Here is a 27,296-nt window from a genome sequence, read left to right on the forward strand (position 1 = left end):
ACACTGTCTTTGTTACTGGAAAGAGACAGGCTACATGTCATGTGCTAGTAACACATTTTTGTAATGCAATAACAAGTTTCCATGGAAGCCACACCAACATTTTGAGTGTTTGCCAAGAACCTCTGAATAAAGATATTGTCGCTTTAATTGGTTCACATTACTTTCCTCCACACAGCCAGCAATTCCCAACAGCTCCCATTCTCCAATCTGCCAGCAGCTGATTGTTTGTGACTGAACATATGTTCCTTGTGAGATTGGAGACATTCAATTTTTCCTTTTTTCCAAGATGGACCTTGACCTTGTCGCGAAGCAGCTCGCCAGCGTCCTGATTAAAACAAATAAAGGGCTGCTTTAAAAGGCATTCAGGTCTGAAGATCTAATGTTGTCAACTGGATTACAGCTGCACATATTCTACACTTGTCTGTAGTTCATCCTTGCTATCCATTAGACTGTCATTCATGATATTTTCATCGTTAAGCTCTACTTTTCCAAAGTTCTTACTGGATTTGAGCTGTACAAAGCACATGGCCGAGCTCTGGGCCCTATAATCTCATATGCAGCCCCACACAGGCATCATTGCTCCACTGGCTTTGTGCCTGCACCCCAGCAGGTACACTTTTCAAATTTTAATCTTGTCTTCACAAGACAGATCCCAAGAAGGAAGGGCAATTGATGTATACAGAAGGGCTCTCACTCTCACTCCCATCATCATTGCAACCAAATGGTTTTGGGGGTTTTAACACCACTGATTTGGGAAAATGTTCCAAGGCTTCCTGTGAAGAAACTATTTTATCACACCTGTGCCAAATTTAACTTTTACTCTTTTGAATCTGTAGTACCTTTACCGTAGGGGAGGTGACGGCCTCGAAACCTAGGTAATAGGCTGGGACCTGGGTTCAAATCCCACCATGACAGATGGTGGAATTTGAATTCAATTTTTAAAAACCTGCAGTTAAGGTTCTAATGATGACCATGAATCCATTGTCAATTGTTGGGGGGAAAACCCATCTGATTCACTAATGTCCTTTATGGAAGGAAACTGCCATCTTTACATGTTCTGGCCTACATGTGACTCCAAATCCACAGCAATGTGGTTGACTCTTAACTGCCCTCTGGGTAACCAGCAATTGGCAATAAATGCTGCCTGGCCAGCCACACCCCACATCCTGTGAAGTTTCTCTGGTCATTCAACATATCTCCACCCTCTAAGAGTCAGGTTATTCATGGAGCTTTTGAAAAACCAAAAGAACTACAGATGCTGGAAATCAGAAACAAAAACGGATGTTGCTGGAAAAACTCACCCGATCTGGCAGTATTTGTGGGCAGAAAACAGTTAATGTGTCAGGTCCAATGACCCTCCTTCAGTCTTTTCCAGCAACTTTGGTATTTATTCCTTTCAACCACTTTTTGAATATCTACTCCGGTCTTGTGACCGAACAGTTACAAAAGGCCTGGAATGACCGGAACATTATACAGTGTACGTAACGGCCCAAGTGGAATATTGTACAGTTTGAACATCTTCCTCCGCTGTTTATACATCACGAAACAATGCAGTACAGGAACGGGCCCTTTAGCCTACGATGTAGTGTCGAACCTGACGCCAAATTAAACTAATTGCATCTGGCTGCCCATGGTCCATATCCCTCCATTCCTTGCATATTCATGTGCTTATCTAAAAGCCCCTTAAACAATTCTATAATTTCTGCCTCCACCACCACCCCGACCAATGCGTTTCAGACACCTACCACTGTCTATGCCCCTCATTTCTCCTTTGAACTTTCCCCATCTCACCTTAAAATGTATGGCCCCTTGTATTAGACGTTGCAACTCAGGGAAAAAAGATTCTGACTGTCAACCTAATGCATCTCATAATTTTGGAGACTTCTACCAAGTCTCCCCTCAGCCTCTATTGCTCCAGGGAAAACAATTCTAGCTTTTCTAGCTTCTCGTTATAATAAATACTCTCTAATCCACGCAGCATCCTGGTAACTTCTTCTACACCCTGTCCAAAGCCTCCAAATCCTTCCTATAATGTTTATCTTTAGACAGTCAATAAAACATGTTACTTGCTATCATGTGGTGCCCATTACTGACTGTATGTTGAAGCTGTGACTCCATTAAAAACTTCTGTTTCAAGATCATATCCAGTTATTTTAGTATTATTCATGAGTGAACATATGACACATTTAGCTCTTTCTGTGTTGTCTGTCTGTGCTTTCATCTTAATCAAGTCTTGGTTGGCAGTTTTCTGCCCACTGTAATACTTTGTCTGGCATGTTGTGTAGCAGATTGATTTGCACGTGAACATGCAAGGAATAGAGGGATATGGGCCAAGGGCAGCCAGAAGGAATTAGTTTAATTTGGCGTCATGTTTGACAATACATCATGGGGCAAAAGGTGCATTCCTGTGCTGTATTTTTCTATGTTGTATCAACAGCAGAGGAAGGCATGTTCAAGCTGTACAATATTCCATTCAGACCATTGCATACACTGTATTCTTGCATCTTCTGGTCCTTCCAATAATTTACGTTCTCACTTTGGTCCATATTACTTTGTAGTGATCCCAAAACTCATTTCAACACACAGCCTTAACTCTTCTGATCAATTCCCACCAAAATCTGGTCCTTCAGTACTGCCATCACCTTCAGAGGGAAAAAATACATTGCTGTAAAATTTTACACAATTCATTTCCACAGAACCTCCCAAAGCAATTTGCAGTTAATGAAGTACTTTTTGTAGTGCATTAGTCACTGTTGTTATGCAAGAAACACAGCAGTCATTTATGCACACCAAGGTCCCAGAAACGGTAATCAGATCATTTGTTTTTAAATCGTCGAAATTATAAAGTTATAAAACAGAATGAGGCCATTCGGCCCACTGTGTCTGTGATATAAGGTGTTAGATGGAGAAATAGAAGAAAACAATATTTTGAGGGAGACACTGACCTGGTGGTAATGTCAATAGTCATTCGGAGGTCCAGGATAACGACCCAGGTTCAAATTCCATCAGCTGGCAAAACTTAAAAATACAATTGATAAAATCTGCATTTTTTTTAATCATTCACGGGATGTGGGCATTGTTAGCTAGGCCAGAATGTATTGCACATTCCTGACTGTAGGATTGTTGTGGAGGCACATGTAGACCAGGCCAAGCACGGCAGATTTCTTTTTCTGAAGGATATTAGCAAATCAGATTTAATTTAAATGAAAATAGATTGCACCAGGTCAACTTTGTTTTGAAATTAAGATTGCATTGAATTCAAATTCTGTCATCTGCTATGGTGGGGTTTGAATGTATGTCCCTACAGCATCAGCCTAAGATTCTGGGCTAGTAGTTCAGTGAAGATGATGACCACGAAACTCACAACGATTGTCATTATTTTGCATCTGGCTCACCAATGTCTGTCAGAAATGGAAATCTGCCAATCTTAGCCAGTCTGACCTATATATGTCTCCAGGCCTACAGCAGTGCAGTTGACTTTCAGCTGCCATTTGAAATAGTCTCGTAAGCCTCTCAGTCTAAGGGCAATTAAGAAGGGACAACAAATATTGTCCTTACTAGCGATATCAACAGAATGCAGCCTATCAAATTTGGATGTCAATGCTGTGAAGTATCAGCCTGAATTACGTACTCCATAAACTATGGCATGCAAGTTAAACTCAAACTTCCTAAATTGGAGGGAAGGGCACTTCGATAGAAGCAACTTTTCGACTACATGTGTTGCCTTCAGCCTTCTGCGATTCACTTTCTGCCAGTGGTCCACCAGATTTCCTGCAAAGTAGACATTTTTAATCAACCTGTTCAGGAATGTTGTGACACACCTCTGAGCAGGTGGAATTTGAGCTCAGGTTGTCTGCCTCAGAGGTAGGGACATTACCGTGCATCACAAGAGGCTTGCTCCCTGTAAAGAATCTTGGAAAAATTGAATTATGTGAGACTTGCCATACAAATAAAAGTCATTCATTTGAGAGTCATGATATGAAGGTACTTAACTTCTGCACAGAGATCATTTGTATTTAATGCACTGAAAAACAGTACGTTATAAATAAGCTTTACCTTAATCAAAGATATACTGCAATTTTCTAAGAGATGGACACACGGGCATGTATTTAAACCACAGTAAAGCTGTACCTTATAAATAAACTGTACCTTAAATAAAGTTGTACCTTAATTTTAGATAAACATGTTGACCTAGAGGTATGTTTTAACACATTTAGAAGCTACAGATCTTCAGTGTTAAAATATATCTCCAGCTCAGTATCTTTATCTAAAATTAAAGGTACCACTTTAATTAGCATACAGTTCATTTAAGTTACAGATTTTCAATTAAAAGTGGTACCTTAATTTTATATAAAGATATATACCTAGTGATATGTTCTTAGGATATTAAAAGGCTGTAACTTATAAATAAACTGTATATTAATTAAAGTTGCACATTCATTTTGCATCTATAACAACAGAATCCCTACAGCGTGGAAACAGGCTTTTCAGCCCAAAAAGTCCACACCAACCCCAAGCATCCCACCCAGATCCATTCCCCAAACCCATATAATCTACTCATTCCTGGAGATATATTCTTAATACATTGAAAAGCTGAACTCTATACAATACTAACAATAGGATAGAGGTTGAACTGAAAGGTTTTTCAATCCATTTGATTTTCACAAAGAACAAAACACCAACAATAAAGCTAATTCATTCATTCATCCATCCATCCATCCCAAGAGGATAAATGGTGTTGAAAAGGTGAAGGGCCAGTGTTAATTTGCTCAAAAACCAATTCCCTCCAGGAACCTCCTTCAAGAGAGAGGGGAGGGGATTGACACTTTAAGAGGGAAAAGAAGCCCCTTTGTCACGTGCTGCGGCGCACTGACGTCAGGGGACGCGGACTGGCGTGACGTCATGACGCCGGGGCTCTGAATGACATCACCCCCTTGGTGCCTGCTCCAGCTGACAGTGGAGGAGAGACAGACAGACTGAGAGCAAGCAGCAAGCAGCACTGACACGAACACACACATACACACACTCACTGGGATTACACTGCACTGACAAAAAGAAGGGATTATTCACCAGAAAAATGTAAAGGAAAAAGCAGCAAAATTTCATCAGGTAAGTGCTTGATTCTCTTCTTTCTCTCACATTTGCACTGCATTGACTGTGTGGGGACTCGTGAAGGAAGGGATTTAAATTCCTTTGTATTCCTGCTGTGGTGGGTTCCCACCCCCCCACCCCCGAATTTGATTTCTTGCAAGGCTTTTCTCTGTGTGTGTGTGTGTGTGTGTGTTGCAGCGAGTGGGAGAGGAGACTGCATTGCCCTGATCTGGAGATGTTCCACTTGAGTCAGACATTCTCCCAAAGCAAGGAGCTTTTGCTGGCTTACTTTTGTCTAATTCGAAGAGGAAAATGTCTTGCGGAGTGAATAGGATGTGCGGGTAACAATTTGTCCTACAGCACTCCAGAGGTGTTACACTAAGCAGATGTAGAGATTCCCCGTGTGTTTGTGTGAGGGTGCTGGAATGGAGAGAGAAGGGAGCAGCAACTGGCAAGGTGTGAGTGAGGGGGTTTAAATGGGCAAGGATGTAATGGTCTCCGCATCTGAGTAGGTAGGAGTGGAAAGAATGAAGCCAGGAGCGGGCTGTTGGGTTTGGAAGGTGCACTCAGAACTATCTATAGGATAAGAGGTACTTCACAGATGGACTGCGAGGTTGTAGAAGGGGAAAAGAACGATACTATTTGTGAGTAGGAGAAAAGTGTTATTGGTGAATGGGAGGGGGAAGACAATAGTGTTTCTTAATATTCCCCTTAAAGATTTTATAGAAAGAATCAAAGGTTTTCCACTCCTATCACCAAATTGGTCAACGCTGTTAAAATGTTTACGTGTTCCGTGCTGGGTCGATTTTGATTAAATATTTGGAAACTATTGATCTGTTTGTTAACGTTTACTTTGCAATGCCCCATTGCTTTCTCAATGACGCGAAAATATTTTATATCTAAGAACGGACGGGGCGCCTTCAGTCCGTAAGTTATCTTTATGTTTCCACGTTAGCTATTGATGGATTCTGCAGGATGCATGTTGCAAATGGATGGAATTTTTTTTATTACATCGTGGGGATCGGAGAGCAGGAAATGAGACATGAATGGAGAATGGTAATCCCTCTCTGGGAGAGGGACGGGTCTGAAATTGGCTTTTATTTTGAAGAGCATGTCAAACTCCGTATACCCCTCACTGTTAAAACATTATGCTTGGTAAAAAATTGCTTAGTGCTCGTCGTGACAGCTGATGCATTAACCAGACTCTGTGCAACTCGCTTCGTATTTTAGGAAGGGATTGATATAGATCAGGTATACACATGGATTGCTGGCTCAATGTGCATTGCAAGTGATAGCTTCCTTTTACTTTTGGCTCGAGGGGAATTATCTTAGAAGAGATGGGGTGTTATTAGATCCGTTCTGTTGCAACTGAGCTTTCTCTTGTGTTTTATTGCATTTAGTTTGTATCGGGGCAAAAATAGACTTGAAAAACGCCTTCATTGACCTCTTTGTACGGGAGATCAATGTCTTGGCTTGCCTTCACTGGGCAAAGATATGTAGCCGAATAAACATCACTTAAACGGACGTGTTTGTTTTCATCATGTATGCCAGGATTAATATTCAATAACAAAGGTTTATCAATAATGACTCTTATTTTTGAAATGAAGATTTAAATTCCTTTTCCTCAAAGATGTCTTAATGTTAATGTCTGCAAATTATTGGAGGAATTTGATTAAAATTGATTTTTCCTCTTCTGCCCCTTAAGTTTTACAGCCATGGAAATAAACGAAGGTTGAGCATTCGTTATTGTAATGTCCTTCCAGTGACTTCAATATTCTTTTTATTTCAACCCCTACTGCCTCCCCTCTTTCCCCCTCGCTTGGCCTGGGTGAGATCAATTAGTTTGAACAGACATACGATTAACCCTTGATGTCCTGACTTTTCTTCCCCTTGGTTAACTTCTGCTTAACCTTTGCAATATTCAAGAACAAATATTGTCAGAAATTCAGAGGCCCCCATGAGGGACCCTTGTCTTTCAACTCCACGCCAACTGACAGAGAGAGCCACAATGCAATTCATGCCTGGACTTCACCTGCAAAAAAAAATCTTTTGATGCAAGGAGCTTATTAATAGCTGTTCCTGGAGATTTAACATTGACTTGTGCTGTGCAGGGAGTAAGGAGTGTTTCGATGTATTAGTACAGTCACTAGCTTTGCTAAGCAAAATTTCAGATAACAGCAATTGATCTGGTGGTGTGTCTCACTGTGCTTTTCCTAGGGGGTGAAGTTACTAATTATTTTAATTGTTTGTTAGTGAAATAGATTTTTCATTCCAGCCCTGTGTCTCCTTCCTGTTCAGTGTAGCGGGCGCAACTGCATGTGGCAAAATTGCGAAACCCCTGCAATGCCAGGCTGATACTTGTTAATTCTCCAGATGTTGGTGTCAGACAGATGTTGTGCCAAATGGACATTTTACTTTAGAAGGGGCACTGAAGGCCACCTTGAAAAGGTTGGTCCTTCATCCACTGGGGCCAGTGTTCCATTCCCATCAGTGGTGAGGTGTGCCCCTCTGGGCATCAGGCCCACTTCAAATTGGACTGGCACAAGCCCCCTTTTTTTTTTAAAAAAAGCAAAGACTTCTGGCCGCACCATCACTCTTTGTCATTGTCTGCCACTCTCTGGTTCTAGACCTGGTGAGTTCTCCAATGCAATGCTACGCCAGATGGCAGTGCCCAATTAAACAGTGTGCCAGCCAATGGCTATGTACCGAATGCTGAAAACTGCACTTCTCAACCACAGTTGTACCTCTATGTGCCGTGAGGGGTGCTGCAGAAAACTGGCTGTGCCTAGAGATGGGCAAAGGGATCAATATACCACAGTGTCCAATGCTGCTTTATCAATCTCCTGAATGAGAGACCAAAATGTAAAATATCCCAATGCATCACGAGAAGAAGACAGAGCTGTTTTCCCCACTGTGTTGGCCAATACTTATTCCAAAAAAGAACACAGTCTCTGGTCTTTGCTTGTGCGAGCTTGCTGTGTTCAAATTCACTGACACTGAACACTGGTGATGTTTCAAAAAGTCTTTAATTGGCCGTGAAACAAGCCCTGAGATTGGGGAAAGGTGCTATGTAAATGCAAGCATTTCCTTTATTCTCCACAAACCGAGTGCTGCTCTATAAATCTACCTACCTCAGGCATGAGGTGAAGTGAATCCTGGTAAAATGTGACTTAACTTATTGCTGCTGAGTGCCGGGGAGGAGCGGTCTGAGGGCTGGAATGATGAGGGACAATTTGCTGGACTTGGGCCTCTGCCATGTGCTGAGCTGCTGTAGTTTGGAATTCTTTACCAGACTGTAATGTAAATCCTTTTCACAATGTTATTTCCTACCTCGTTCCTAACTCATTCTCAGACACTGTAAATAAAGGTTATGCATTGCTTTTAATCCTCTTTTGTATAACAACGCTACTTTTGTTTTAGACTGTAAGATTCGTACCTAAGTACTTAAAATGGTGCCAATAAAAGGCAGCCATTTTAAAAAATTTTCACTGCACTCTTGCACTTCTGTACTGGAGTATAAGCGGCAATAAAGTATCATGTATTCTATTCTACACCTGAACCTTGCAACAACTGTGCTGCTGCAGGCTGGGAAAGACCTCAGGTTTCATTGCTGCTTCCTAAATTTTGTTGGCTGTTTCTGATGCTGTTTTAACTCTTGGATGTTTGTAGCGCTTGGTGCTGGCAGTTTGAGGTGGAGGCTGTGGGCTACCTTTGAATGCAGGCAGTTGTGCCAGGATGTTGGGAGAAGAAAAAGGCCGTTTTCCACTGCCCCTTGTACCAGAGGGTGCTGGCTACTTGTGGCATCACACTCCACAAAGGAACAGCATCTCTAAAAGAGAAGGCAGAAAGGAAAGTGTGGGAGGGAAGAACTTGTATCTGGAGGGGTGAAGTGGTGGGGAGGGGGTGTGGGCTGTCTTCCCATTCTGCAGCTTCCTGACTTAGAAACAGATTGTTTCTGAGGATGTCAGAAGCTCATGAGGTGGGGAGCCGGGGTGGGTGAGGTGTAGGTGTAACAGTGAGGTTGGGAGGGAATTTTCCATTACTGACCAGAAAGACTTGTTGCCAGCGGGCAGAATTCTCGCAAAAAAAACGCACCAAGAACTGCGGATGCTGCAAAAGGAATTGTTTTTGGAGGGACACAAATGGCTGGAGAAACTCTGCAGGTCTGGCAGCATCTGTGGAGAGAGAGAACATTTCGAGTCCAGTATCCCTCCTTTGGAATAAAATCAAAAGAACGGCATATGTTGTAAATCAGAAACAAAAAAAGTTGCTGGAAAAGCTCAGCAGCTCTGGCAGCATGTGTGTGGAGAAATGACATTTCGGGTCCAGTGAGCCGCCTGGAAAACGGCTCAGTGTTACTCCAGCACTCCCCTGTTTCTGCTTCAGCAAAACCTGCAGTTCGTTCTCTGTCAGATCCAGCCCCCGCACGGGTTTTGGGCTGGAGGGATCCCTGGACACTGAGCTAAAGTGCAGCCACACTGGGGAAAGTGGCTTTTCATTTCACTAGGCGTCGTTAGGTGCTGGTCAGCCTCGGAGGTTGGGAGAAACCCCCACCTCCTTGCCGGGGAATAATTATGAAGCCTCTAAAATAAAACGAGTGTTGTCACCGGGTTTACTTAATCTGCTAAAGCGCGCACTGCAACTATTTCAGTTTGTTCAAAGTGCCATCTCGCTGGAGATCAGAAAATAGTTTCCTTTTTGTTTTCCCGCTGCAAGTTTCATCATTCATTCTCACCTACAACACGGGGTTTGAGAGGTGAGGGGGGGGAGGTGGGAGACGGAATCCCAGAACTGTGCTGCGACGTGGGTTTTCGCTCCAATTCACCGTTCCTCTATCGTCCGTCCCTTTTTAATACTCCCAATAATTTTATCTGGAGCCTTTAACTTAATACCACATCCCGCTTGAAAAGAAAAGGCCTGGCGAACACCGCACCGTGTTAGCAGGGCCGAGCTGGTCTCTGAAAAGCCCGAGACGGTGATACGTGAACACAGAGGATTCGGGAGAATCCTGTAGATGAGGTGGGGGGGGGGGGGGGGGGGTACTGAATGATGGAGTGTGGTCAGGAAATGTGAGACACGGGAGAGCAGAATTAGGGGTTAAAAAGAGAAAGCATCAAGCCGGCAGGTATAGTTGAAGAAGGTGGCCCTACACTCACTCGCAGCAATAACACGTTGAGTAAATGCTGGACGTTCTTGATCATAAATGGCAGTTGCAACACGCAGATTTTTATTTCTGCAAAGGGTGCAGTTTCACTGACTGCCACCGGGTGTCTTTAGCAGTCTGTGAAAGTGTGAGATGGTAAATTGCATTTAGTGTCACCTAGTGGCAGAGAGGTTCGGGGAACGTTTTTCTGTCTTTTTTTTCAATATTTGTTTCTCCCTGTTGGTTCTGTGGTTGCATGCTGTGCACCTGAGTCGGGAAGATGTGTGTCCAAGCCCACCCCCCCACCCCCAGAACATCTAACCTGACATTTCAGTGAAGTGGTGATAAATATAATATTGTCAGGCACATATCATTTCAAAAAAAAGCCTGTTTTGTTTTGTTGAGATGGATGCTATTAGATTATCGTTGTTAGAAGACGAACAAGGAAGCCCAAGATAATAAAATGTGAGGCTGGATGAACACAGCAGGCCAAGCAGCATCTCAGGAGCACAAAAGCTGACGTTTCGGGCCTAGACCCTTCATCAGAGAGGGGGATGGGGAGAGGGAACTGGAATAAATAGGGAGAGAGGGGGAGGCAGACCAAAGATGGAGAGTAAAGAAGATAGGTGGAGAGAGTATAGGTGGGGAGGTAGGGAGGGGATAGGTCAGTCCAGGGAAGACGGACAGGTCAAGGAGGTGGGATGAGGTTAGTAGGTAGATGGGGGTGCGGCTTGGGGTGGGAGGAAGGGATGGGTGAGAGGAAGAACCGGTTAGGGAGGCAGAGACAGGTTGGACTGGTTTTGGGATGCAGTGGGTGGGGGGGGAAGAGCTGGGCTGGTTGTGTGGTGCAGTGGGGGGAGGGGACGAACTGGGCTGGTTTAGGGATGCAGTAGGGGAAGGGGAGATTTTGAAACTGTTGAAGTCCACATTGATACCATTAGGCTGCAGGGTTCCCAGGCGGAATATGAGTTGCTGTTCCTGCAACCTTCGGGTGGCATCATTGTGGCAGTGCAGGAGGCCCATGATGGACATGTCATCTAGAGAATGGGAGGGGGAGTGGAAATGGTTTGCGACTGGGAGGTGCAGTTGTTTGTTGCGAACTGAGCGGAGGTGTTCTGCAAAGCGGTCCCCAAGCCTCCGCTTGGTTTCCCCAATGTAGAGGAAGCCACACCGGGTACAGTGGATGCAGTATACCACATTGGCAGATGTGCAGGTGAACCTCTGCTTAATGTGGAATGTCATCTTGGGGCCTGGGATAGGGGTGAGGGAGGTGGTGTGGGGGCAAGTGTAGCATTTCCTGCGGTTGCAGGGGAAGGTGCTGGGTGTGGTGGGGTTGGAGGGCAGTGTGGAGCGAACAAGGGAGTCACGGAGAGAGTGGTCTCTCCGGAAAGCAGACAGGGGTGGGGATGGAAAAATGTCTTGGGTGGTGGGGTCGGATTGTAGATGGCGGTGTCGGAGGATAATGCGTTGTATCCAGAGGTTGGTAGGGTGGTGTGTGAGAACGAGGGGGATCCTCTTAGGGTGGTTGTGGCGAGGGCGGGGTGTGAGGGATGTGTTGTGGGAAATACGGGAGACGCAGTCAAGGTCGTTCTCGATCACTGTGGGGGGAAAGTTGCGGTCCTTAAAGAACTTGGACATCTGGGATGTGCAGGAGTGGAATGTCTTATCGTGGGAGCAGATGCGGCGGAGGCGGAGGAATTGGGAATAGGCACCAGACAGAGGAGGAATTGGGAACAAGGAAGCCCACCAGTGTTTTAGCTAGTGTTCCCCCAGCTGTCAGTAAACAAAGACTTGGCCAATTGGTGACTTGGGATCTCACTGTGCACAAACTGGCCGTCATGTTTGATTACATAAAAGTGAGTATGTTTTCAACAAATTCATGAGCTGTGCAGTCTTCTGAGAAGCTCCTAAATCGCAAAAAGGTATTTTACTGCTTTAATACATCTCTAGAGGTGGCCTGTTAATGTTTAATCTCTCCTGCGCCCCTTTTTCCATCCCCACCGGCAGAACTGAAATGGGAGATGTTCGATGCAACTGTCCACTTCATTGCGAGAATTTGTTTGCCCCATTCCTTCAAACCTTATCTCCCGGGGACACCTACTCACAAAGCCCTGTCGCTTTGATTAGAGATGCCTTTGGCAAACAGTTGCTACCTGCTGCTTTTGTCTGGTGCTGACATTAAAAAGAAATTAAAGGGTGTCTTTGCAGTGTCCTTTAAGAAGATTTTTCATTGTTTATTTCTGTGCGACACAGTCAAATCTAATTAATACTATGGGACCAGAAGCTTGAATACATAATGCAGATGCCTCTGTGTCAAATCAGTGAACCCTCAGCCTGGTGGGAGCTTACATAGGAGCCTTGGAGCGACTGAACTAATTTGGAAAGGGGAGGGAGGGTAATGTGGGTGCTGATGGAGTGGTGGGAGGGGTAAAAATTGGGCACTGTTCTCACTCCTGAACCTATTCCACTGGATCCAGCTGGGAAGTGCATACATGCAGTTGATAAGAACTACTTGAATTGCATTGATGCCTCAGATGGTTGAATAGACAGTTGGCAATCAGTGTATAAAATTTGCAACTGGAAAAGAAAGGTAATTTAGTCAGTTAATAGATGATGAGTAGAATTTAGCATTTTCAGGTTGCAATGGGTTGAAGATAGGGGCTTTCTTTGAATATTCTGTTAGGAATATCAATCTAGGATATAGAACAGTACAGCATGGGAACAGGCCCTTTGGCCCAGCATGTCTGTGCCCCCATTCTAAATCAGTCCCATCTCCCTGCACATGGTACATATCCCTCTATTCTGCACCTGTTCACATCTGCCTAAATGCCTCGTAGGCTTCGCTATTGTATCTGTTTCTACCACCTCCCTGGAAGTGTCCCAGGCCCCTAATACCCTGTCTGTGGAGGGAAAAAAAACTTTCCTCGCACATCTTTTTAAATGTTTTCTCTCTCTCTCTCTCACCCTAAATCTACGCACTCTTGTACTTGACATTTCCAACCTGGGAAAGAGCCTCTGACTATCGACACAGTATCAATGCCCTTATAATTGTATATATTCTGTTGGGTTGCACCTCAACCTCCAACACTGTAGCAAAAACTATCCAAGATTTCCCCCACCTCTCCTTTGTAGCTAATACAGTCCAGTCCAGCCAACATCCTGGTCAACCTCTTCTGCACCCTCTCCAAAGTCTCCAAATCCTTCCTATAGTGTGGTGACCAGAACTGCACATGATACTCCAAATGTGGCCTGACCCAAGTCTTGTACAACTGCAACACGACTTGCCAACTTCAAACTCAGTGCACTGACTGATGAAAGCAAGAGTGCAGTATGCCTTCTTGATCATCTAATCCACTTGTGTTGCCACTTTTAGGGAGCTATGGACTTGCACCCCAAGACTACTATGTATATCAATGCCTCTAAGAGTCCTGCCATTTACTGTATGCTTTCCTCTTGCATTCGACCTCCCAAATTGCATCACCTCACACTTGGCCAGTTTAAATTCTCCAACCAGTTTACCAGCTGATCTTTATCCCACTGCATCGTTTGATATCTTTCTGCACAATCCAGAATTCCACCAATTTTCATATCATCTGCAAGCTTACTAATCAGATTACTGACATTTTCATCCAAATCATTTATATCTATAATTCAAACACAACAGCACCCAGCCCTAATTTTTGTGAAACACCACAGGTCACAGACCTCCAATCAGAAGAAAAACTATTCCACAACTACACTCTATCTTCTACGGCCAGCCAATCTTGTGTCCAATTTGCCAACTCAGCATGGCTCCCATGTGATTTGATCTTCTGGACTAGCCTTGACCTTGTCAAAGGCCTTGATAAAGTCCATATAGACAACATCTACTTCCTTGCCCCCATTCAATCATCTTCATCACTTGCTCAATTTTTTTTCCATATGTTTAAACGGGTGTGCCAAATTTCTGTGCTTTAAAACACTAGCTTTACAATCCTATAATGCTGAATCTTTTTAGTAAGCTTGCAGTGATGTCTGAAGCGGTAGGAGTCTGGATCTCTGGAAGGATGATTGCTCAGTGTCCACTGAACAGGCCAGTGATCTGACTGCTGGCTATGGAGGGGATGCTGTACAACAATGGTCATTCATTGAGCGGGTGATTGATCAGTCACTGAGGCAGCACAAGGCCACCTACTGCACAAACAGCCCTATCATTCCATCGTTCACAGTCCTGCAAAGATTTCGATCCACATCTTGGTTCCCAGCCTCTAAGTTAACAGTTCGGAGGCACAAGCGCTGGTCAAGGCCTGTTCAATTTAACTAACAGTGGCATGCTACCATTTTTGTTTAAATCTTATATTGTCTATAATTTATTTAGTTAGTCACAGAGAGTGCACCGTTCTCCAAGCATCTTTCTTGCCCAATATAGTATATGTTTGTATATATTTAAGTGTCTGTTACTGCTTATCTATTGCCCTGATTATTTATCTGTTTTACAAATCCACCTTAATCAACTGCATCAACCCTTGTAAATGCTTTTATTTGAGTTTAAGACACTAGTTTAAATTTCTCAGACCCAAATTCCTCCCTCTCAAACTGAGTGTAAAATTTTATGTTATGATCATTCTTAACTAGAGAGTCCTTAATTGTGAGGGAATTAATTAAACCTGTCCCATGCCACACTGCTAGGTATAAAATAGTTTGTTTCTTGTTTGATTTCATAAAGTATTGTTCTTTGAACCTTTTCTGAGTATACTGTTACTCCAGGTTATTCTTGGCAATTTTATTGTCCAGTCCATATGAATGTTAAAATTGCACATGTTTTGCTATTTCCATTGTTATTTCTTATCTCCACTCAAACTGATTTTGATGTCTTGATCCTCTGAGCAAAGATGATTTCTCACCGTTGAATTGTTCTTGTCTTTTATTAATGAAACTACACAACCACTTTTGCTTTCTTTCATAAATACAAAAGCCTCGAGCCTTCAGGTAACTTTGTAACTATGTCTCCATAATGAGTATCATCTAATTATTTATTTCTGTTTGTGCTATCAAACCTGTTATAACTGTCATAGGGGCCATTAATGTTGCTTTCCTATTCTTCCCCACTTTGACCTTGCTTGAATTGACTCAGAGATAATGGATTCTCCAGCATCTGCAATTCCCAAGATAACAAAGTGTGAAGCTGGATGAACACAGCAGGCCAAGCAGCATCTCAGGAGCACAAAAGCTAATTGAATTGACTCATCTTGGTTAGAGTGGTGGTACATGCGGTCTGCACTGGTTTTCTGAGCTTGGGATTAAGGACCGATAAATTGCTCCCAGTGACCACCAAATGAAAAGGGTGTGGTGTTGGAAATTAGGCAGCAGTTAACAAGGTGGGTGTGTGGGTGCTTTCAAAACACAAACTGAAATGGATATAGCACCAGTAAAGACACCCCAAAGTACCTCGCACGCTATTTTTGAAGCCTGCTTGTTGTAATGTTGGAAATGTGACAGCCAATTTATACGTGGAAGATCCGAAAAATGGTCACATAATAGTAGCTCCCTCAGTGCTGCATTGGAGTATCAGGCTCAACTCTGGAGTGTAGCTTGATTGGGCATCCTGCTGATTCATAGTTAAGCCGGAATGAGCTAGCATGACTAGAACTTATTCTGGGTATTAGAACTACCCAGATTTCATTTTTCCCCAAGTGCTTTTGAGTGATGCAGTCATCAGCTGGAAGAGCCTGCAGTGAAGAGTACAAGTAGGAAGAGGTGCAGTTATCTTTATATCAGAATGTGCATTACAGATATCACAATAGGGCACAATTAACATTTAAAATGACTGGAGCTGTCAAAATCCATAGGAGGTTCAATTTAATTCAGTAACTTATGGTGACGTCTGATATTGTGACAATTACAGTACGTGTAGGGTATTTCATGCTTCTAACAAAATTTCTAACCTATGTGTAACAGTGAAGTCAAACAGTTGAAATAATTGTGTATTTAGAAGAGAATCATCTCCAACTTGTGCTGAGTCCTGGTAACTGTAATAGAGGGGGCCATTTCTGCCTCTGTTAAGTTTATGTTGTTGCTAAATTAGCTTTGATTCTGTTGGGTATTACAAGAGGATGTTTTGGATAGGTCAACAAAAGGAAAGAAAGCTGGTATTTGCATTTCCCAACCTCTGGATGTCCCGGTGTACTCTGAAGCCAATTAAGTGCTTTGATGTTTAGTTACTTGTGATGTTGGACCAGTTTGTGCACGACAGGATCCCCCAAATAAGCAATGAGGGTCACGAGTGTTGGAACGTGTTGCCAGAGGGGGTGGTGGAAGCAGACGCAATAGCAGCATTCAGGAAGCATCTGGACGAATGCATGAATCGGAAGGGAATAGAGGGATATGGATCCTGTAAGTGAAGACAGTTTTAGTACAGAAGGGCAAAAATGTGTTTGCTCAGAGGTGGAGGGCCGAAGGGCCTGTCCCTGTGCTGTATTGTTCTCTTATTATTTATTGTTCTTTTCCATCCATCCTCCCAAGTGAGGCTCAGTTGATATTTTTATTCTTACACCAATTTACAGATTGGAATTTTGTATACACTGCTGCACTGTTAGTGGTCCCAACTTTCAAATGAGACCTTAAACAAAGCCATTGTTTTCTTAGAGGAATGTAAAACATCCCATGGCACTACCTTGAAAACCAGCAGAGTTCTCCCTGGTGTCCTGGCTAATAATTATCCCTTAACCAAAGGTTATCTGTTTGTTGCTACAGAATTACAATAAAGCTACAGCAGAAGGAAGCCATTTGACACATGGGAGGAGTCCACACCAGTTCCTTTGACAGTCAGTCAAGATATTTCTGCACACTTCTCACTCTTTCGGCATGTCCCTGCAATTTTTGCTTTCTTCCATACATAATTTGTGCAGTTACCTTTTTTGTTTGAAGGCCATCACTGAATCTGTATCGACCGTTTCGCAGACAGTACCTTTCAAATTGTAACCGTACAGTTTGTACAAGAGACATTTCCCTCATGCCGTCGCTCGCTCTTTCTTTCATCAATCATCAAACCAGAAACTTTTAGGTCATTTACTTCCCAGCCACTGAAAACAGTTTCTCCTTATTTGCTGTATCTAAACTCTTCCTGTTTTTAAACTCCTCGAGGACCTTGGTCAGCATGCGCTTCTTTTCCTTAATAACAGCAAGTGATTACATTTCAGAAGTACTTAATTATCTAGAGGCATCATAAGATTAATCAAAAATGTCATATAAATGGAAGCCTACTTATTCCGTGCTAAAATTGAGGGGGTTTATACTTGGAAGTGCTGAGAGATGGGCACTGCACATTGCACCATTTATCTGGAGATGTCATTGTGAAAGCGCTGGTCTCTGGATTTCAACAGGGAAGTAAATGCCCCTCACGTTTCACAATTTCCACCAGGCATCTTGACGGATCCAAATAGACTGATGCTTGCACAGGGAAGAATAAGGTGGGGGTTAAGTACATTTACCTGATAACACAACCAGGAATTTTAAGTTATGCAGGTCTGGCAGCATCTGTGGAGAGAAATCAGAGTCAAGGTGCTGTCAAACATGCTGAGCTTTTTCAGCACTTCGTTGTATTCTCCGATTTCCAGCAGTCGTTTCGGCTTTTTTAAATTAGTTATGCCGGGGTCTTGGATTATTTAAGTTGCTTAAACTCACCCTTGGTTGGAAGGGAATCATGCATTAAAAGACGCAGCGTCTCCTACCCCATTCTCTGGATACAGCACCAATCCCTTTTTCCGCCAGTGGGATCTTTCTGAACCACAGCTCAATGTTGCAGCTGAAGGTTGAGCCTGTCATTTTTGAATAAAAGGAGGTGACGAGATGTTAGGATGACGCAGGTGGCTTGAATAAACAAGCACAAGGCGTTCAAACCGAAAGACACGAGAGAAACACTCTCAGTAATTAAATGGACGAGAGTGAGTCATGCCTTTGCACAGTGACTTCACCGGCAATGCTTTCTGGTGAGCAGAGAGTCTTTCCATTGCCCAAGTTAGCGTGCCTGCGTCTCTGTCACCCCAGGGCTCTCTGGATCGCCAGGGGATGTTCGCAGGGGAAAGGAAGCACAACAGAAATGTCAAGATCACCAGAGTTTTTCTCCTCTCTGAAACGAAACCGAGGGAAAAGATACGAGCCTCACCTGTCCTGAGAGAATTGTCCCCTTTGGACGGTGGTGCTACATGTGCGTGTTCCTGGGCACAGTATCGCGTGCGAAGCAGAGCTATACAAATCGTCAGATGTTCCAACACAGGAAGTATCCATCTGTTAGAGACAGTAGGAACTGCAGATGCTGGGGAATCTGATTATAACAAGGTGTAGAGCTGGATGAACACAGCAGGCCAAGCAGCATCAGAGGAGCAGGAAAGCTGACGTTTTGGATCTGGGCACTCCTTCAGAATTTTTTTTTCTAAAGAAGGGTCCAGACCCGAAACGTCAGCTTTCCTGCTCCTCTGCTGCTTGGCCTGCTGTGTTCATCCACCTGTACACCTTGTCATATAAATATACATTTGGCCAGTCTGCACTGGTGTTTTTCTCCACCTTGAGCCTCATCCCATTTTTCTTCCTTCCTCCTCATTCACTTTAAAGTTCCTAATTTTCAAAGCATTTTCTGACTTCATGGAACACATGGTAGCACAGACAGTTCTGTGTTTTAACCCCCAACAATCCCCAGCTGAAGAAATATCCCACGATTTGAATTATTTAATATATCACCTTTTTATTTTTCTATGCTTTCGGCACTTGGTGTATAACAACTTGGTCAGGTACGTGGGAGAGATGATAGCTCTGTAAAGGGAGTGAGCTCAATTTAACCTAAATTCCACCAAGTCCTGAGTTTGGTTCGTACATTTGAAGGTAACCTGCACCTATAAGTAACCTAGGTAAGTATCAGACAACAGTGTTTTATTATATTTTCAGATCTAACAGCGAGGTGGCCAAGTTAGGGAAATGTTTCATCTCATGAAATGCCTGTTGCACAAGGAGAGGTTACTTGTCCCACTGTGCCAGTGCTAACGACCGTTCAGTTAATCCTGCTATTCCCCATCGCCCACCAAACCTTCTCAAAACATTCTCCAGCCAATCCATTCAGGTAAAGTATCCACTGCTCAGTTGTGTGCCTGTGGTCCTTTAACATTGCTGGCAGTACAGAAAGATACCTGAAGGTGAAAAAGGGGTTGGCTGTAGACCTTTGTCAATGCTGTTGCTATTTTTTACTTGATGAAGCCTTTCAAAATTCTGTTAAGGGAAATTATTTCAAAAATTGCAGACCTTCAGCTCTAAATTGAACTCGGAGTACCGTTGTTTCAATTTTCGTTATCACTGTTTGTGTGCCTTTGTGTGGTGTATACAGATGTCAGCTTTCGCCAGTCTATCTGAATCTTACTTTCTTGCTCCATTTGCCAGTCTCTCTAATTCTGTTAATCTCTCTATCTCTGTCACTCAGTCTCCACATATTGTCTTGTGTTCCCTTCTCAATGTGGGTCTCTCTCTCTTTCTGTCCGTCTTTTCTTCCTGTCTGCCTCTTACACATGTGCATACACACACTTTTTTTTCTTCACTTTACATGACTGTTTTGTGGAAACAGCCTGTTTCTTTCCTCACTTATTCGAATCCTTAGACACCAATTAAAGTCGGAAGAGCTGTGTTGATTAGTGACCCCTGAACTTCCAGCATCCTAGCGTACAATCACAGTGCAACACAAGACCATTCCCAGCACTGTGGTGTGCAGTAGGTGCGAATAGGACAGAGCTAAAATTACAGAGGGAGCTAACCATCATTGACCAGCCTCATTAAGTGTTCCCATCTGTTGAATCCAGGGATTTCTTTGTCTGCAAAGCTCAGGAATCTATAATATTCTTGTGTCAGTCAAATGTCTTAACCCAGTGGTAAACCTGTTTTAATAGACAGTGTAGCTGAGCAGTGAGTGCCCAGTCTGTAATTAAGACAATGCAGTCTCTAAACCCACGGGCAGCTCACTCCTATTTGAGCTTGAACTTCTGACTGACTTGGATTGCAAGTTTTGTGGTCTGCAGACTTGCATTTCTATAGCGCCTTTGTTATTTGCAACCTCAGGATGTTCCAAAACACTTCATAACCAATGGCAATTTTTTTTTTGGTAAGGCAATTTGGGAAACAACACAGGCAGTTTCTATGTGGCAGTATCCCAAAAGCAACAGTGCAATAATGACCGGACAATGCACGTGGTTCTTATCCAGTATTGGGGGCACTCGGAGTATCCAGGCAGAACTGGATGGGGTCTTCAGCTGAAGTGTTGGTTTAGCCCGTGTTTAGCGCAAGACACCATTTTGGTAAGAGAGTTGAAACGAGCAGCCGCCTGTGCATTTGTTAATAAGATCATAAGAAATATGATGAAAGCTTGTCATTCAGGAAGATCATGGTTAATCTGATTGTGGCTTTAATGCCATCTTCCTGTCTGTTCTCCATTAACCCTTGACTCCCATGCTGGGTAAAAAACTGACTAATCCAGCCTTGACTGCTTGCTGGGAAAGAGCATTCCGAAAATTAATGACCCTTGGAGAGAAGAAATTCCTTTTCATCTGCCTTATTTTTAAACAACACCTCTTAGTTTTAAATTCCCTTATGAAGGGAAATATTAGCTCATCAATCCTGTCAAGCTCTTTCAGCATCTTAAGTTTCAAGAAAGTTACCTCTTATTCTTGTAAACTCCAAAGGATTTAGCTCTGGCCTCCTTGAGCTTTCCTCACTAAAACAGCTGCCTGCCACTTAAATTCCTGACCAATGCTGATTAAATAAACTTCACAGCAATCTAGTTCTTCAACTAATGCCATCTCCTGACAGTGCCCAGCTGTAAGGAAATTGGTATGGTGTTGGTGTCGATTCTAAGCACTATTTAAAGGGACCCTCACCATTTCATGGTCCTTGCTGTAGAGTCATAGAAACCTTAGTGTGGAAGCAGGCCATTCAGCCCATTGAGTCCACAGAGACCCTCCAAAGATCATCCCACCCCTGTAACTCTGTATTTCTCATGGCCAATCCAGCTAACCTGCACATCTTTCGACTGTATGGGAGGAAACCAGAGCACCTAGAAGACACCCACGCAGGCACAAGAAGAATGTGCAAATTCCACCCATGACCATTCAGTTAATCCTACTATTCCCCATAGACCACCAAACTTTCTCAAAACATTCTCCAGTAAATCAATGCAGTGTAAAATACCCAGTGCTCAGTTGTGTGCCTGTGGCCCTTTAACATTGCTGATAATACAGAAAGATATCTGAAGGTGAAAAGTGGACCTTTGTCAGTGCTGTTGTCAGTTTTCACTTGATGAAGCCTTTCAAAAGTTCTGTTAAGGGGAAATTATTTCAAAAATTGCAGATCTTCAGCACTCAATTGAGCTCTGAGAACTGTTCAAGGATGGAATCAAACCTGGGTTCCTGGTGGTGTGAGGCAGCAGCGTTAATCTCTGAGCCACAGGGCTGCCTCTGCTACTTCTTTGTGAACCTGATAAATGTAAATGGGGACTGGCCGAAAACAAGCAGGATGTGGCTGAACTGAAATGCTCTGACAACAGGGGCTGAGCACGGTGAGGCAGGATGCACTGCTGGAAACTACTCACAAAGCCATTGTGACCTCTGGGGATGGGAAGGGAGGACTGATAGAGAAATGAAAAAGAGATTAAATTTGGTCAGACCGCCCAGAGCAAGCTTCCTGTCATTGTTGTCACTCATGAGAGATCCACAGGCCTCGTCCTCTCATTTCTTTGATGTGTGTCTTTATTTTCCTTTTTGGATCAGTGCAGTGAGAAGAGTGGTGAAAATAACTGCAAAACAGAACCATTTTTGCACTCCACGCCCCATGTCAGTGTTGCCTGTATAAATCAGATAATATCCTTGACTTTGCCCACACACTACCACCCTTTCTTTATCCAGTGATGTTACCATGACAACGCTTTGAACTTTGAGCACCTCCCCACTTTTTCCAATGAGCCCACTGCTGTGAAACTTCATGACCTTGGGCATACAATAATCCCAGCATCTCTACTTCCCTCTCTTCCCCTACTGGAAACTCAGCATGACCTAGAAAGAAACAAACTATAGCATGAGCAAACACAAAATCAAATATGTTGGAATTATTTCCATGAGAATAGAGGACAAGAAGAACATCCTAAAGTGGGTATCTTGCCAAGGTTTCTCTGGCATTGACTAAATCTCCAGCACCACCAAGACAAGGGTCAGCATGCATATGGGAACACCAACTCCTCCAGAACCCAGACTATCTCTCTTTTCAATTGATTCTGTCATACAATATGGCAAGACCATCTCTCATTGTCATTGATCTGCGTGGCTTGAGAGACATTTCAAGAGGGCAGTCATGAGCCAGGGTGCTGTGGTCTGGAGCCACATTGTGCAGGCCCGGTAAAGACTGCATTTTTCCTTTCCTAAGCGAAATGAATGAACCATTGAGTTTCCTTTTACAGCAACCACATGTGTCACAGCCTTGCTTTGTATTGAAAATTTACAAATTGACTTTAAATTCCACCCGCTGGAATTGGTGGGATTTGATCTAGTGTAGTCCAATACATTAGTCTGGGCCTCTGGTTTACTGGTTACATTGCCATCACAATCATCTCTTGACTTGATCACATTTTCTGAGTTAATATCTCAGATTGTATTTTTACCTCAGAGGAAGGCAGTGGTCCAAGAAGCCTCAGGGCAATTGTCCTGAAGGTAATTAGGGATTGGCAATAATTGCCACTTTTTCTGCAGTGCCCATACCCCCTGCAATGAATGTGCCCTCCCAGCATTCCCAGCTCTGGTATATGTGAATACAGCAAGTTCAAACACATGGCGTGCAGCGGGGCATTTGCACTCACACCACATCAGCCAGGATTACAGCTGCTGTGAGTGGGATCACAGCCATGCCTTGGCTCTGTCAGTCAGAATGCCCTTTCATGGTGAGTTTAAACTAGTGAAACAGCAGCCTGCTTAGTGAACAACCCAGAAAGCGCCTTCAACGCTCGGTGATCCAGCACACAGGTCATAGTGTCTGCTACTATCTGCAGCTGGTTCACAGCCACTTCCAACAGCACTCTCCAAACCCTACCACCCAGTCCAGGCTTGTCCAGTGGCCCATAGGTCACAATGTGGCAGGCTGAGCTGGCATTCAAAATACATGTAAGTGTAAACTGGATGATCCGACAAGGAGACCTGCCCCTTGTGAGCTGCATTTGCTGCTAATAGGCCCTTTAGTGAGTAGGTGTGAATGGGTGGGTAGATGGATATGTGGGTATATATCTGCCCCCACTCCCCACCCTCATTCTCCTGCCTCCACAAACCTGGCTGCGAGAGGAGGAAATTTCTAGCTGAAAGGCCACCCACGCTGACTGGCTTTGATTTATTTTTGTCACATGTACCTAGGTACGGTGACGCTTTGTTTTGCATGCAGCAGAGGCAGATCATACCATCCAAATAGAACAGAGCGAGGATTACAGTGTTATATGCACAAAGAGCACGATCAACATCAAATTAAAAGTTTGACTGATCAGTTCAGAAGTGGGGAGGAAGCTGTTCTTGATGGTTGTGATGAGTGTTGTTGGTATGTGTTTAAGCCTTTGTATTTATTGGCCATTGGAAGATGTTGGGAGAGATTATAATCAAGGTGCGAGGGGTCTTTGATGATGGCTGCCTTCCCAAGGCAGCAAGGCACAGAGATGGTGTCGATGGATGGAAGGTTGGCTTGCCTCATGGACTGGGCTATGTTCACAACTCCAGTCAGTTCTGATGAAAGTCACTGAACCCGAAACGTTAACTCTGACATTTTCTTCACAGATGCTGTCAGGCCTGCTGAGTTTTTTTCCAGCAACTTCTGTTTTTGTTCCTGATTTACAGCATCCGCAGTTCTTTTGGTTTTTATTGTCTTCATAGCTCTGTAGTTTCTTACGGTTCTGGGTAGAGTGGTGACTGTACCAAGCCATGATGCATCCAGATGTGACGCCACCTTAGACGGTGCTGCACAAGATGTGAATCAAGCTCTGTGTTACTTAACTCTTCAGCTCAGGCCTCGTCCCCAAACCTTCTCTAGCAGTTAGCATTTGGAGCCTAATTGTTTTCTTTTCATCTCCACTTCTTTGCTAAAAAGGGGGGAAAATGGTTGTATTAGTTATTTCTGCTGCTTGCCATATTTTTTTAATGGTCACAATTATGAATGATTCACTTAAATGATCAGGAATCATTTTTGTCCACAGTTCATATTTACCATTGTTCCAGATCCTATAGTTCAGAAATTTGTTCAACCTCAGTGAGAGAAAAATGTAGATGCGGTATCCCCTCTGCTCTGACATGCGAAAAGCCTTGGGTAGCCCTGAGCTAACAGGCACATGGGATCACTTGCAAGATCCCCTCCAAGCCATGCACCATCTTATGTCGTGGTTTCTTCATAGCCACTGGTTCAAAAACCTGGAACTCTGTACCTCCGTTAACCGTGGATACACCTACGTCAATGAACTACAGTTTCTTGAGAAGTCAGCTCACCGTTATCTCCTCAAGGATCATAAAGGATCGGTAATAAATGATGACCTTGCCAGTAATGCATTATATCATCAAGGAAAAATTAATGGAAATTGCAGTATCTAAGCCTCCGGCCTTTCAGAGCTATAATCACACATGAACATTTTATCTGGGCTGTTCGTCGTAACAGAGGAATTCATTTCTGCATTCTTACTTCTGGAATTTACAATTAAGTTTACAGTCATGTGTACCCAAGTACAGGAGTAAAGTGAAAATTGCGTTGTTGTGTGGTGTGACACTTAAAAGTACCAGGTACAAATCTTAGATGCAAAATAGAGAAATAAAGAAAAAGCAAATTACATTGACAGTGATTCATAGTATAAGTTAGAAAAATAAGAAATAATCTTTTAAAAGATAAACATTACAGCCTTTCTATAGGGGCCAGCAGAAAAACAACACGGGCTTCCATGCACTTTTGGAATGAGATTAATATTCTTAAAGAATATCCTGCTACTCCCAGTGGATGACCTCACACAATGAATGGTTCAGGTCTGGAGGGCATTGCTTGGAAGTGTGCTCGAGGCGTAATCAGTTCAGGTGTCTATGAGAGAATCAGGTGATTGTTTCTATCGAAAAAAAAGTGCAAGGGTACGGGGTCAAGACAGAAGAATGGCACTAAATCATACTGCTCATTGAAGAGCCAGTGTAAACAGAATGGTTCGAATGGCCTGTTTCTCCTCCATTGCAGTTCTTGAGCTGACAAGTGGCAAGTAACATTCACACTACACAAATACTAGGCAATGACAATCTAGCCACTGCCCCTTGACATTCAATGTCGTTACCACCACTGAATCCCCCACTGTCAACACTCTTGGGGTTATTGTCAACCAGAAACTCAACTGAACTCGCCACTTAAGCAGTGGCTACAACAGCAAGTCAGAGGCTGGGAATACTGTGACAAGTAACTGGCCTCATGATTTCCTGTCAACCATCTACAATGCACAAGTCAGGAATGTGGTAGAATGGTACCCACTTGCCTGGATGGGTGCAGCTCCAACAACACTTGGGGATGGAAACCATCCAGGATAAAGCAGCCTGCCTGATTGGCACCACATCCATTGCCTCCAACATCAATGTTCAGTGCACACTGCTGCCACTATCTACAGGATGCACCGCAGAAATTCAGGAAACATCCTCAGACAGCACCTTCCAAATTCATTTCCATCTAGAAGGACAAGTGCAGCAGATACATGGGAAGACCACCATTTGCAAGTTCCCCTCCAAGCTACTCACCATCCTAACTTGGAAATATGTCACTATTTATTGTCACTGGGTCAAGATCGGAGAATTCGCTCCCTAATGGCATCGTGGGTCAACCCACAGCAGGTGGACTGCAGTGGATCAAGAAGCCATGTCACCACCTTCTCAAGGGCAACTAGGGATGGGCAAGAAATGCCCAGCCTGCGACGTCCATATACCACATTTGAATTAAAAGAAAATTCTGTGATACTCTGTGCTGAGTGCACTTGTGCTGCTTTTCTTAAGCACAAAATCATAATGTAATCGCTTTGTAGTAAGACTTGGCATCTCTTATTTTAACATAATTGGTATCTCTGAGTAATTTTCATTTGCTGCCTTCAGCAATGAGTGTGGTGGAAGCCCATTTCATTGTGTCAGCGTGGAGCATTGTTCACTTAAATTAGTTGAGAAATCTCAAAGTGGCAAGAAATACTTCTTTTGTGTGGGTGTATGCCAAAGGATAAAGAACAAGGGAGACTGTTTTGTTTGAGGTGTGCTGGATCAGTGCCGTACTTACTCCCCTGTTCCACAGAGTTGGCCAGGTGTCACCCACAGTTGTTCTATAAGGCCAAAATAAGCGGAACGCCAAAGATGGATGGTATCGATTGGCATTTGTTCAGCCTCTCAATCTGTATAAAACTGAGACAACATGTTTGTACTGAGACCAGCTTGCACCACAATAACTCTGATTAAACTCTGATTAAAATAACTAAACTATGCCTGTAATCACCTAATAATATCTCTCTCGCTCTCAAGCTGTCTCATTCCCTTGTGTTTTGTCTCTTGGTCTCTCACTATTCCGCCCCCACATACACGCGCACAGTTCTGTGTGCAAGTATTCTCTCTTCCTTTTGTACTACGGCTACTTTTTCTTGCTCAGTGGTCATTTTGTGTGTGCACCTCTCCCACCATCTCCCTCCCTCCCTGCCCATCTCCCTCCCCACCCCCCCCCCCCATCTCCCTCCCCCCTTTTACTTACACCCACCTCCCTTCCAACCCTTTGGTCTCGCAGAGTCTCTCACTCGCTCTCTCAACTAGAGACATAATAAAGGCATTTAGGCAGTATTGATGGCAGCTTGTTACTATAGAATAAAAGGTGAACCTTGTTAGAGTAGCTGCTGAGCGTAGGCAAAAGGGCTACATCTGACTGTAACTGAGGCTGTAGGGTACTAAGATGTTCACTCTTGCCAACTTTCATATAGTTTTGTTCAATGAAACCTGTTAATGTTCACTGACAGGTATGTAGACCTGATTTCACTACAGTTTGCTGAATT

General features: G+C 43.6%; 1 protein-coding gene and 1 long non-coding RNA gene across 2 annotated transcripts in view; one reads left to right on the plus strand and one right to left on the minus strand.

Annotated features, from left to right (window-relative positions):
• Positions 1 to 171: 171 nt before the first annotated feature.
• LOC125465769 (uncharacterized) lies at positions 172 to 18,175 on the minus strand. Its single transcript, XR_007250313.1, has 4 exons — positions 17,897 to 18,175; positions 17,126 to 17,749; positions 2,946 to 3,018; positions 172 to 325 (listed from the first exon to the last, which is right to left on the minus strand). It is a non-coding gene; the product is annotated as an uncharacterized LOC125465769 (long non-coding RNA).
• Positions 4,927 to 27,296, plus strand: part of LOC125465764 (receptor-type tyrosine-protein phosphatase delta-like) — a 472,774-nt gene continuing 450,404 nt past the window's right edge. The window contains exon 1 of the mRNA XM_048559575.2: positions 4,927 to 5,109. The gene's annotated coding sequence lies outside the window, so the exon portion shown is untranslated. The remainder of the gene's footprint in view (positions 5,110 to 27,296) is intronic.

The sequence above is a fragment of the Stegostoma tigrinum genome, chromosome 30, assembly GCF_030684315.1.
Source record: "Stegostoma tigrinum isolate sSteTig4 chromosome 30, sSteTig4.hap1, whole genome shotgun sequence".
NCBI classification, from domain to species: domain Eukaryota; kingdom Metazoa; phylum Chordata; class Chondrichthyes; order Orectolobiformes; family Stegostomatidae; genus Stegostoma; species Stegostoma tigrinum.